The sequence below is a fragment of the Octopus sinensis genome, linkage group LG2 (assembly GCF_006345805.1).
Source record: "Octopus sinensis linkage group LG2, ASM634580v1, whole genome shotgun sequence".
Classification (NCBI taxonomy): Eukaryota; Metazoa; Mollusca; class Cephalopoda; order Octopoda; family Octopodidae; genus Octopus; species Octopus sinensis.
The window spans coordinates 10092332-10105713 of record NC_042998.1 but is presented as its reverse complement, the minus strand read 5'-3'; the positions used below and the strand labels follow the sequence as shown (position 1 = coordinate 10105713).

At 41.8% G+C, this 13382-nt stretch overlaps 1 protein-coding gene and 1 non-coding gene across 2 annotated transcripts in view; one reads left to right on the top strand and one right to left on the bottom strand.

Moving 5' to 3' along the window:
- Positions 1-13382, bottom strand: part of LOC115230317 — a 55344-nt gene that overhangs the window by 20568 nt on the left and 21394 nt on the right. The window lies entirely within an intron of this gene.
- Trnar-acg lies at positions 12269-12341 on the top strand. Its single transcript has one exon. It is a non-coding gene; the product is annotated as a tRNA-Arg (tRNA).

The following is a 13382-nucleotide window of genomic DNA, read 5'->3' as shown; positions in this document are numbered from 1 at the left end:
AAGTATTTCCAACTATAGACTGGCACTGACCAATGATTTATGAGTTGTTAATAATAATAATAATAATAATAATAATAATAATAATAGTAATAATAATAATAATAATAATAACGATGATGATGATTTCTTTATTAACCACAAAGGTTTACATTAAGAAAACATGTGCAGCACAGGACAAAACAAAGATTGTGTGTGTATGTGTGTTGTTGTGAGGGTTTTGCTGTAATCAAGACTAACAATAATTTTTTTTAAAAAGAAAAAGAAACAAAAAAAACAAACAAAGGAAAGGAAATCAACAATGTGTAAGCTTCAATAGGGAGGAGACGTTCGAGTGCTGCTCATGGAAAAACCCCATAAAAAACCCATGGGTACCCTGACTTTTGGGGCAGGTGCCTTTTTTCTTTTCCTTACCTTTTTCTAAACTACAGGCTTATGCTCAGGGCAGGCCCGTTCACTCGCACCATTTTGCCACTTTTATCCCCCTTTCAGCAAAATGGCTAGAAGACAACACTTCCCTCCCTACCCTTATTTTCCTTTTCAAGTGAAACCTGAAGAAGTTGATCAAGGGTTGACCAAAGAGAAAAGTGTTGGTCTTTAGCCCCTTCAATCTCGTCCACCATACAACCTTTTTCGCCATGGCCACCAGGCATATAAACACAGTCTTTCCATCCCGGTTAAAGGAAGGCGGCGGGGGCGAACTTCACGATGGATTCAGTTGCTAGCAGGATCCGTTCCACACGCGACAGCAGGTGTTTCACATAAACCCACAGGTCAGCAATGTTCGGGCACTGGACGGGTGCGTGTAGGACCGTTTCGTCCTCCTGCGCGCATTTCGGACATGTTCGGCTGACGACACTTCCGTGCCTGTAAAGTTTGTCTCGAACAGACAAGGCTCCCCGGTAGCAATGCCAGGCCAGAGATTTTTTGAAACTATCCATCGGTCCCGGCCGGAATGTTCTCCGAAAAAAAGCGGTTATTTGATCTTCTTCGACACCCAAGGTCTCCTCAAGAACGTTGTCGCACTTTTCCTTCTCTAATTCTCTATAAAGGGCTAAAATGGACGTTCCACCTATTGCAGTGTCCGATTGGCTGAGGGCTGCGAGCAGTTGAAGACATTCCACTTTCCAAATGCTCCCCTTCGGTCTCTGTTTTGCCCTAGACTCCAGCTCCGTTAAAGAATCTAGCGGCGGAAATACGTATCTGGCGAACGGCGACCACAACTGTTCACCGTGAAGCTCTGGAGATATCGTACCCTCAGAGTCATGTCTGCGTATCATCTACCACGGCATGCCCAGGCCACCACTTAGCGAGTGCTGACAGCAGATAGACTGCCGACCATCGGGACGCGTTCCTTCTACAAGAGGCGGAAGAGTATACGCTCCAGCATAATCAGACGGTGGCCAGGACAAGGCACTATGATCAAGCGAGAGTAGATGACGAACACGATATACGCGTTAGCCACCTTTCTGCCCGACCTTTCAGGGATAGCTTTCTCTCGGCCTATTTCTGGGTGAGAGTAGTCCCTAGGTATAGATGGTGGACCCTATCGAAAGCTTTAGACTAGTCTAAATTGATCGGGGCCCCACCCGTGCCAGGTTCTTTAGTCACTTTCTCAATGATGTATCGCATGAGGTGAAGTTTGTTGTGGATAGATCTTTTCGGGGTATCACATGTCTGTGCTTCCCCTATCAGATCTCCGACGTCGTAGCTAACACCTGGGCCTAAAGTTATCAATACAATCCTCCTTCTTCAGATCTTTTCTCAACAACGCCACCGCTCCTCGGTTCTCAAAATTTGCCTATTCTTTTTCTAGTTGCAGTAAACGCTTGCTAAGAAGTCACCCAAGAAGTCTGGCATGTAAGCGCAAAGGTCGTTGGGCAGACCATCCAAACCAAGCGATTTACCCCTCGTGCAGCTAGCCATTGCTTCCAATATTCCAAAAGCTGTTATCGGCCTTTCGCAGCCATCCGCCTCCGTCGCCGAGAGCCGCGACAGTCCACCGTGAGCCGAGGCAGTCCGCCGAGGTAACACGTGAAATCCATCCTGCGACCCGGCTTACCGCTGCTCCAGAACAGTTGAGCGAAGCGCCGCTGCGAGGCCGCACACATCTGTATTGGATCAGTTATGATTTGCCCGTCGTGGTCCGGCAACGATCGGACGTGGATTTATCGTCACGTTGTGCCTCTGCCACTCGGGCCTATTGAACGGCTTTCGTCCCTTCATGTCTAAGTGCTCGTACCTTAGCTCTGACAACGCAGCCTTCGTGTTGCGCGTTAGAGAATTGGTCGAGTGCCAATGTTGGCGCAAGCACGTCGATTGCAATGCCTTTTCTAAAAGCCTCGTTTAACTTTTTAACAAAGCCTTGCCTCTACTCTGTTTCTTTCTAATGCTAGTCCTTTGCTAAACCTTATCGGTTCTATTCTAATTGCCCTTTTCAAGGCGAACGACCATTTATTGCTGATTATTACTTCCGCCAACGCCCTCTTAACCAGTTCACTAATCTGGTCGCTGATATCTTTACGCACCGACAACGACGTGTTCAGCTTCCCGTAACCGTCTATGAAGCCTAAGTCGACTGTAAAAATCACGAATTTGTGGTCTGTGTAGTCGATTACTTTAAACTGTAAACAACCTATGCTATCCTTATCTGCTACTCCACTGAATACCCTATCCAAATACGATCTGGATGACCCGATGCGTTTCGACCAGGTCCACACTGGCACATCCGAGAAATCCAGTCGATATCTGTCAGATGGAATCGTCGAGCAGGTTTGCGAGGCTTTTGCACTCTCCGCTCCTATCTGCTAAACCTACAGAGTCCCACCTTACATCTAAAACTCCATTCGAATCCCTCACTAACACTAAAGAGCGGGACGTTCCAAGGAAGATAACTTTCATTCTTTTGTTGTCTTACCATTATTAGTAATATATATAAATATATATATATATATATATATATATATATATATATATATATCTATATATATATATCTATATATATATATATATATACATATATATTTGGAAAATTGAAATTTTACAAACCAATTTTTTTCAGAATCGTAATCTTTTTTTAAAATTTTTCCAGGTATTTCGCAAAAAAATAATTTCGGGGGGGGAGGGGACTGAAATTTTGAAAATGCGATTTTTGGAAAAATCTTTTTTTCGGAATCGAATCCTCCATAACCAAAAACGTGGGATTCCGTTAAAAAAATCAATATATATCCATTTTACCGGAAGTTATAACGGAAAAATCGGATCGTGTGAATTCTCCAAAAGTCCCCTTCCCCCACCCCCAGGGTCGTCAGCACGCGGTTTTTTGTTTTCATATTCGTTTTCCACCCACTTGTTAACACCCACCAGGCTGGTTTATTATTTTTTTTTTTTTGTTCCCGGGTGAAGGTCTTTATATTGACCCATCTTTCCACGGGGTCTTAGAATTAACTGCAGAATGTGTTGATAAGTCGGAGACAATTGTTAAACCCTAGATAAAGGACATACGTGTTTCAGCAAGACAGCAGTTTCTCACAAGACCCAAAAATAAATGTCAAACTCAAAATCCGCTCATCGGATTTTCGTTTTCATCTTGCGCACTACACATCTGTACTCTAGGCGTAACAGCAGAGAACTGACGCGACCTATCGGCGCAAAAATGTTCACGCATGCCCAGAAAGAGGGACATCGCTTCTCACTTAAAGGATTTTCTCCCGCAGCAATAGTTTTGGCGGGAAAAATAGAGCCGGACACCTTCTGAATGCACCTCGTATATCCACGCACACAACGATACACATATACATCGCCGGAGGGTAGGCGAGATACGAACCCTTTTTATTACCATTTTAGAGCAGCCAGCCAATCATTTTGCTTTAATGTATCATCTACATCACCATCTAATCAATATATATATATATATATATATATATATATATAATATATATATATATAAATATATACTCTTTTACTCTTTTACTTGTTTCAGTCATTTGACTGCGGCCATGCTGGAGCACCGCCTTTAATCGAGCAACTCGACCCCGGGACTTATTCTTTGTAAGCCTAGTACTTATTCTATCGGTTTCTTTTGCCGAACTGCTAAGTGACGGGGACATAAACACACCAGCATCGGTTGTCAAGCAATGCTAGGGGGACAAACACTGACACACAAACATACATGCACACACACACACACACCACACACACACACATATATATATATATATATATATATATATATATATATATTATATATATATATACATATATACGACGAGCTTCTTTCAGTTTCCGTCTATCAAATCCACTCACAAGGCTTTGGTCGGCCCGAGGCTATAGTAGAAGCACTTGCCCAAGGTGCCACGCAGTGGGACTGAACCCGGAACCATGTGGTTGGTAAGCAAGCTACTTACCACACAGCCACTCCTGCGCCTATATATATTCATTAAATATATATATATAATATATATTATATAAATATATGATATATAAATATATTATTTATTTATATTATTCAAGTGTGTAGGACTTCCGTTTGAGATTAACCGAGATTTGTCCAGCTGAACCGGATCTTGAATTCAGCAGCGGAAATGTTTCTAGGCTCCGGCTAAGTAACCCCCAAGACTTGCCATCTGTCGTAGGGAAGGTCAACGTTTAAGAGACTTATTCTTACCGAAGGGCTTTAGAATCGTTTCGAAATATAAACAATAACTTTTTCTCATTTTTCCTTTTCTGTTTTATTTTTTCTTCTGTATTTTGTTTGTTAATCAGATGATTAATCGGGTTTTCTCTTCGGTTTTTATTCTTATGCATAAGTTTGTTATCCATTTACAGAAGAATTATTTTCTTCACTGCAACTGCATAGCGACCAACGTCATATCTTCATCCTCTGTTCGTCGTCAGGTCACCGTCAGATTTATTTCTTTATTGCCCACAGGCGGATAAACACAGAGGAGACAAACAAGGACAGACAAAGGGATTAAATCGATTACATCGACCCCAGTGCGTAACTGGTACTTATTCAATCGACCCCGAAAGGATGAAAGGCAAAGTCGACCTCGACGGAATTTGAACTCAGAACGTAACGGCAGACGAAATTCTTATTTCTTTACTACCCATAAGGGGCTAAACACGGAGAAGACAAACAAGGACAGACAAACGGATTAAGTCGATTATATCGACCCCAGTGCGTAACTGGTACTTAATTTATCGACCCCGAAAGGATGAAAGGCAAAGTCGACCTCGACGGAATTTGAACTCAGAACGTAGCGGCAGACGAAATACTGCTAAGCATTTTGCCCGACGTGCTAACGATTCTGCCAGCTCGCCGCCATCATCATCATCATCATCATCATTATCATCATACTCATCATTTGTCACTGTCACTATTATTGTCATCGTCATTCATTTATTATCATCTTTGTTATCACCATTGTCATCAACATCAATATAGTCAACGGTCGAAGCCACTGTCGTCTTAACTGTTATATCTTTTGATACCGAGTTAACGACGGAACCCCAAGTGGTCGTTAGACCTGCTAGAAATAGCAAACACGCGTATGCGTGTGCACAGAAGGCGGCGAGCTGGCAGAATGGTTAGCACGCCGGGCGCAGTGCTTAGTAGTATTTCGTCTGCGGTTACGTTCTGAGTTCAAATTCCACCGAGATCGACTTTGCCTTTCATCCTTTCGGGGTCGATTAAATAAGTACCAGTTACGCACTGGGGTCAATATAATTGACTTAATCCGTTTGTCCCCTCTGTGTTTAGCCCCTTGTGGGTAGTAAAGAAATAGTATGTGTGTGCACGTACTTGTGTTCGTGGATGGAAGTCGACTCAAATAATGAGTACGATAATTGCTTGTTAGTAAGTTACAAACCAGGGATAATTTTTTTATCCCAGCTAATTATTAGCCGTGTATACCACAATTATTACATATTTCTTTTTAATTAAGCCTAACCCAGAATCGTGCAGATATCTGTCCCTTCAGACAACAAACAAAAAAAGTGTTTCTTACATGATTAGTGAACTCATTTCTGACTGTTAGTGTGCAATTATTAGCTTGCTTTGTTTCGTGTAAACCTTAATTGGCTTACAAAGACCAGCCTTAGAAAAGCAAACTCAGTCAGTTAAACATTCGAAAGATTACTGATATTGATGGTGTTTGCGTTTTAGAGGTCGTTGGGAGGGGGTTTCTGTGCGGGGGGGGGGGGTTGCGTCTCGAATCAATTATCAGTTTTTAATGACATTCTCTTCAAATGCTTGGACACATTGAGTATGTTTTTTGGTTTGTTTGTCTTTTGTTAATGTTCCTTTTTTTCCTCCCTGATGCTGTCAAATGTATTTGGTCCCATCTGACCTTTTCTTCATATTAGAATGAACATATTTACGCGCGCATGTATATATATATATATATATATATATATATATAGATATATATATATGTATTTATGTATGTATATATATTATATGCATTCATATATATATATATATATATACATATATATATATATCTATATATAATTATGTATATGTATATATTTATATATATATATATATATATATATATATATATATGTATGTCTGTATGTATGTATGTATGTATGTATGTATGTATGTATGTATGTATGTATTATGTGTGTGTGTATGTATACACGCGCGCGCGCATGCACAAAAAGTATATCTTGTGTATAACAAATACAAACAACTGTCACTGTTGTGTTTAGAGCTCCACGTAGGTTCCTACGTTCCACTCTGCTTCTGGACATATAAACGTAGATGTCTGTGTGTGTGTGTTATATTCACTAGTTTCTGCTATTGGAGCATCGCTTCAAAGGGGTTTTTCCTTTTTATAGTCAATTATATCTGCCCTAGAAATAATATTTGACTTCCCTGATAATCAAAGTGCTCTTTCCTTGTCCTCCATTTTAAGTGACATGACATTTACACAGACGACGTTTTTACAAGACTTGTCAACGTTAAGACATACCAAGAAACGCATACAAACACACACACACACACACACACACACACACACACACCACACACACACACACACACATGTATATATATACATACATACAAACACACAGACGTATATTGTGGAGGCGCGTGGCTTAGCGGTTAAGGGTGTTTGACTCCTGATCGTAAGATTGTCGTTTCGATCCCTGGGCCGGGTGACGCATTATATTCTTGAGCAAAGCACTGCATTTCATGTTGTTCCAGTTCACTCAGCTGGCAAAAATGAGCAATCTTGCGACGGACCGGCGTCCCGTCCAGGTAGGGAATATATACACCTTAAAACCGGCAAACCGTCCTTTATCAGTTGCAGAGGTAACATTCGCTTTACTTTTTTTACACACTCATATCCTTTTCTTTTATCCTTTTTCTTGTTTCAATCATTAGACTTTGGCCATGCTGGAGTGTCGCTTTTACGGCTTTAGTCGAACAAATCGACCCCAGTATTACTCATTTGTTTTAAAAGCCAGATAATTAATTCTATCGTACGATTTTTGGCGAAGCACTAAGTTATGGAGACGTAAACAAACCAAGTGGTTGTCAAGTGGTTGTTTGTTCCTTCTCGAGCCACGCCTGGCAGATTAGGACCGGTTTCCCGGTTTCCTTGGCGTATAGGTTCCCCACCTGGACGGGACGCCGGTCCGTCGCAGGTGAGCTGCAAGATGCAGGAGGAAAGAGTGAGAGAAAGTTGTGGCGAACGAGTCTGCAGAAGTTCGCCATTACCTTCTGCCGGAGCCGTGTGGAGCTTAGGTGTTTCGTTCATAAACACACACATCGCCCAGTCTGAGATTCGAACCCGCGTTCCCTCGACCGCGAGTCCGCTGCTCTAACCACTAAGGCCATGTGCCTCCACTTGTCAAGTGGTGGTAGGGGATAAACACAAACACCAAAACACACGCACGGACACACACACACACACACACACACACACACACACACATATATATATATACGACAGGCTTCTTCCAGTTTCCGTCGGTCAAATCCACTCACAAAGCTTAGACTGGCCCAGAGCTATTGCAGAAGACATTTACCCAGTGTGTTACGCAGCGAAACTAAATCTGGAACCAACCTTCTTACCATACAGCCACACACATACATAAATACATATAAACAAATACAACGTCTGGTGTTCCTCGTGGACACCTAGATTCTGCCCGAGAACGTCGTCATACCTCTCCTCCACTAATCCTCTATAGAATACCTTTGTGGAATTGAAGTTGCACAAGTTTGGTCCCGGACGGCAGAGTTGCTTGAGAACAAGGCGGCACGCGCGGTGCCATTCGCCTAGCCTCGGTCTCTATTTGATCCATGACTGCAGTTTGGCCAAAGAGACGAACTGCGGGAAAGCGCGTCGCACAAACGGCGACCACACCTGTTCGCCGTCGTCTATGAAGCGCCGGAGATGTCTCAGTCTCAGCGCATGTCTGCGCATCATCAACCACAGCATGCCTAGCCCTCCATTTAGCGGAACGCTTCCCTTCCACAAAAAGCGGAAGAGTATGCGTTCCAGTTTGGTGATGGTAGGGTCGTGCTAACGTTTCTGCCATACCTTGATACTGTACTGACTGGCTTTCCTTGATGTTTAATAAAGTGTTAAATATTTATAGTGTACAAATTAGTATAATACGCTCCATTTTTTTTTCATAACTACTTAGATTTGATGGGTTTATAAACGGATTACTTTCTTGCTTCACTGAGACTTGGTCAAGTGATGTGGACACTGACGAAACCCTAAAAAGGGTTGAAAATCGATGAAGGCTATTTAACATTGTTTTTTGTTTGTTTGTTTGTTTTTTTTAATCTACGGAGAACTAGGCAAATCATGTTTGTATGTTTGCTATGTAGGTTTAGGTGCTACATTAACCTTTTTCATCGTCTTACACCCTGAGACTCTCCAGGGTATTACCGTGACCCCTATAATAAATTTTATAATGATGAACTTTGCGTAAAGGTAACATAAAACAAATGCAATACCTCAAAACCATGAAATAAATTACTTGCTCCAAAACCCTCCGTGAGCCTCACGAGAAATCTCAAATACCACCCCACCCCCCAGGGGTCACGAACCGAAGGTTAAGAACCGCTGATATAGAGAAAAGGTAATGAATAAATAGATATATGATGGACCCGATTAGGTCAAGAATCCGAAATTCTACTTTTCTTCTCACTGCCACGTTCGTGTATGCCTATAGTACAGGGCGGCGAGTTGGCAGAAACGTTAGCATGTTGGGCGAAATGCGTAGCCGTATTTCGTCTGCCGTTACGTTCTGGGTTCAAATTCCGCCGAGGTCGACTTTGCCTTTCATCCTTTCGGGGTCGATGAATTAAGTACCAGTTACGCACTGGGGTCGATGTAATCGACTTAATCCGTTTGTCTGTCCTTGTTTGTCCCCTCTGTGTTTGGCCCCTTGTGGGTAGTAAAGAAATAGGTATTTCGTCTGCTGCTACGTTCTGGGTTCAAATTCCGCCGAGGTCGACTTTGCCTTTCATCCTTTCGGGGTCGATGAATTAAGTTCCAGTTACGCACTGGGGTCGATATAATCGACTTAATCCCTTTGTCTATCCTTGTTTGTCCCCTCTGTGTTTAGCCCCTTGTGGGTAGTAAAGAAATATATAGTACATTACCTGCAAACAGGACACATTTGTTTTACGCACCTCACTACAAAGACATGTCAAGTTATATATAATTGAACTAAACTGGCACTCCGTCGGTTACGACGACGAAGGATCCAGTTGATCCGATCAACGGAACAACCTTCTCGTGAAATTAACCTGCATGTGGCTGAGCACTCCACAGATGCGTGTACCCTTAACGGAGTTCTCAAGGAGATTCAGAATGGGACAAGGCTGGCCCTTTGAAATAGCGGTCCTACTCATTTTTGCCAGCTGAGTGGACTGGAGCAACGTGAAATAAAGTGTCTTGCTCAAGGAGACAACGCGACGCCGGGAAATATACATTGAAAAATAGCAAATAAGGAAGGAGAGAATTGTAACTGTTGTGTCCGGACGTTTCCTCGCACACATACATACATATATATACATACATATATACAAACATACATACAAACATTATACATACATACATGCATGCATACATACATACATACATACATACATACATACATACATACATACATACATACGTACATACATACATGCGTACATACATACATACATACGTACAAACATACATACATACATACATACATAAATGCATACATACATACATACACACATACATACATACATACACACATACATACATACATACAACATACATACATACATACACACATACACACATACATACATACATACACACATACATACATACATACATACACACACACACATACATACATACATACACACATACATACATACATACACACATACATACATACATACATACATACATACAAACATACATACATACGTACAAACATACATACATACATACATACATAAATGCATACATACATACATACACACATGCGTACATACATACATTGAGACATCTCGATAAGCAAGCAAAAACTTCTGGTAACGTAAATTAAATCATATCATAGTGATTTCAAAATTCAGTATGGATTAACAAGCTTAATCACTCCAAATGATGGTGAAGATTATAATATTGATCATATATCATATCAATGCCAACAGCGACCTAGAAGCAGGCAGCATCCACTCACTGCACAATTCTTAGGTCAAGTGCAATTGATTTTGAAGTTCAAATCGAGGTGAACGAACAAATGACTGCAAACGTATCTTTAAGTACCTAATGAATGATTTGAAATGGCAGACTGGAACAAATGTGAAATATGACCGTAAAAGAGAAAATATTTGATAAAAATTTAATCTTTAATTTTTCACTTGTTTCAGTCATAAGACTGCGGCCATGCTGGGGCACCGCCATGAAGAATGAATTGACCACAGTACGTTTTTTTTTTTTTGTTCTTAAGCCTGGTACTTATTCTATCGATCTCTTTTGCCGAACCGCTGAGTTACGGGCACGTAAACATGCCAACACCGGTTGTGAAGCAGTGGCGAGGAGGACAAACACTGGCTTAAAGACACACACACGTAAACATAAATACACACGACAGGCTCCTTTCGGATTCCGTCAACCAAATCCACTCACGAGACTTTGGTCGCCCGAGGCTATAGTAAAAAAAAAAACACTTGCCCAAGGTGCCATGCAGTAGGACTGAACTCAAAACCATGTGGTTGGGAAGCAAGCTTCACTTTTCCCGGACCAAATATATCTAATCATACAGCAGGAAACCACCTGAAAGGAATCCAGCCAAACATTGCACAAACAATGTACTGTATCAAGTTGTGGAGGCGCAATGGCCCAGTGGTTAGGGCAGCGGACTCGCGGTCACAGGATCGCAGTTTCGATTCCCAGACCGGGCGTTGTGAGTGTTTATTGAGCGAAAACACCTAAAAGCTCCACGAGTCTCCGGCAGGGGATGGTGGTGATCCCTGCTGTACTCTTTCACCACAACTTTCTCTCACTCTTACTTCCTGTTTCTGTTGTACCTGTATTTCAAGGGGCCGGCCTTGTCACTCTCTGTGTCACGCTGAATATCCCCGAGAACTACGTTAAGGGTACACGTGTCTGTGGAGTGCTCAGCCACTTACACGTTAATTTCACGAGCAGGCTGTTCCGTTGATTCGGATCAACCGGAACCCTCGTCGTCGTAACCGACGGAGTGCTTCCAATCAAGTTGTATATCTAGAATCAGAGCGAGTTCGTAACTTGAGAGAAAGAAAGAAAACAGCTCGTTATTACGAAAAGACATTTTGAAGATTTTCGTTGTTATGAAGTGTAACATAATACGCTCACAAAATACCAGAAGCAAATAAAAGAAAAATTAGAAGAGCAGAGAGGGCAAACGAAATTAGAAGCTTTAATTTGTGGAATACATAAGCTAAAACAATAGATTCACAGTCACGACCGAAAATCTAAAATATAAACTAACATATGATAAACAGAAAATGCTGAGTCGACTGTTTGTCAAAGATCATAAATCACTCCGATGTAGGTTCAACGTAATCAACGAAATTACTGTAAAAACAATCCCACAAGGACACGAAAGCTTATGGGAGTATATATATGAAGAAATGTTAGGTTTAACGAGAGTGACAAATCGAAAAGCTAGAGAACGCATGCTGGGCAAAGACAATATGTAATAAATGGTAAAATACTGGGGAAAAATTCTTAAGTGAGGTAAATAACTGGAAATTGAACAAGGTGGGCTTGTGGCGCAATGGATAACGCGTCTGACTACGGATCAGAAGATTCCAGGTTCGAATCCTGGCAAGCTCGCATTCGTTTTATGTCTCATGAGTGTATATCAGCACGTGTGCATATCTGTGTTGTTGTTGTTAGTAAATAAGAGTTAGCAAACAGATAAGTTCGTGAGTAGTAATTCCCGACAGCACCATGGGATAAATGTTTCCCTACGGGTCAGAAGATTCCGTGTTCGAATCCTGACAAGTTCGCATGCATTTCAAATGGCGGTGCCCCAGTATGGCCACAGCTCGTGAGCTGAAACTAGAATCAATCAATTTCCCGGTTCAGATCATTATGGCAGTATATATCAAATTCTAGCAAAACATTATGGGTGATGTACAACTGAGTCTCTCCGGAGAGTTAAAGCATATTAAGCACAATAATTGGGAGCTTATTTGGGTTTCCATAACTTTTAAACGACTAATAACGGGCCACCATTTAGCTACAGAGTCAACCCTCAGGATATCACTGGTACACATTGCTGCAGAGTTAACCCTCAGGATATCACTGGTACTCATTGCTGCAGAGTTAACCCTCAGGATATCACTGGTACTCATTGCTGCACAGTTAAGCCTCAGGATATCACTGGTACACATTGCTGCAGAGTTAACCCTCAGGATATCATTGGTACTCATTGCTGCAGAGTTAACCCTCAGGATATCACTGGTACTCATTACTGCAGAGTTAACCCTCAGGATATCACTGGTACTCATTGCTGCAGAGTTAACCCTCAGGATATCACTGGTACTCATTGCTGCAGAGTTAAGCCTCAGGATATCACTGGTACTCATTGCTGCAGAGTTAAGCCTCAGGATATCACTGGTACTCATTGCTGCAGAGTTAAGCCTCAGGATATCACTGGTACTCATTGCTGCAGAGTTAACCCTCAGAATATCACTGGTACTCATTTTCAGCTGAGTGCACTGGGCTGTCCGCTCAAAGACAACGTGCCATCCACTCCGGAAATCGAATCTATGACCTGTTGATCGTAAACCGAAACCGCTACATCACACCTTCATGGAGTGGACAATGCAAAATACGTGAATGCCATGAAAGATCACAAGAGATTATGAG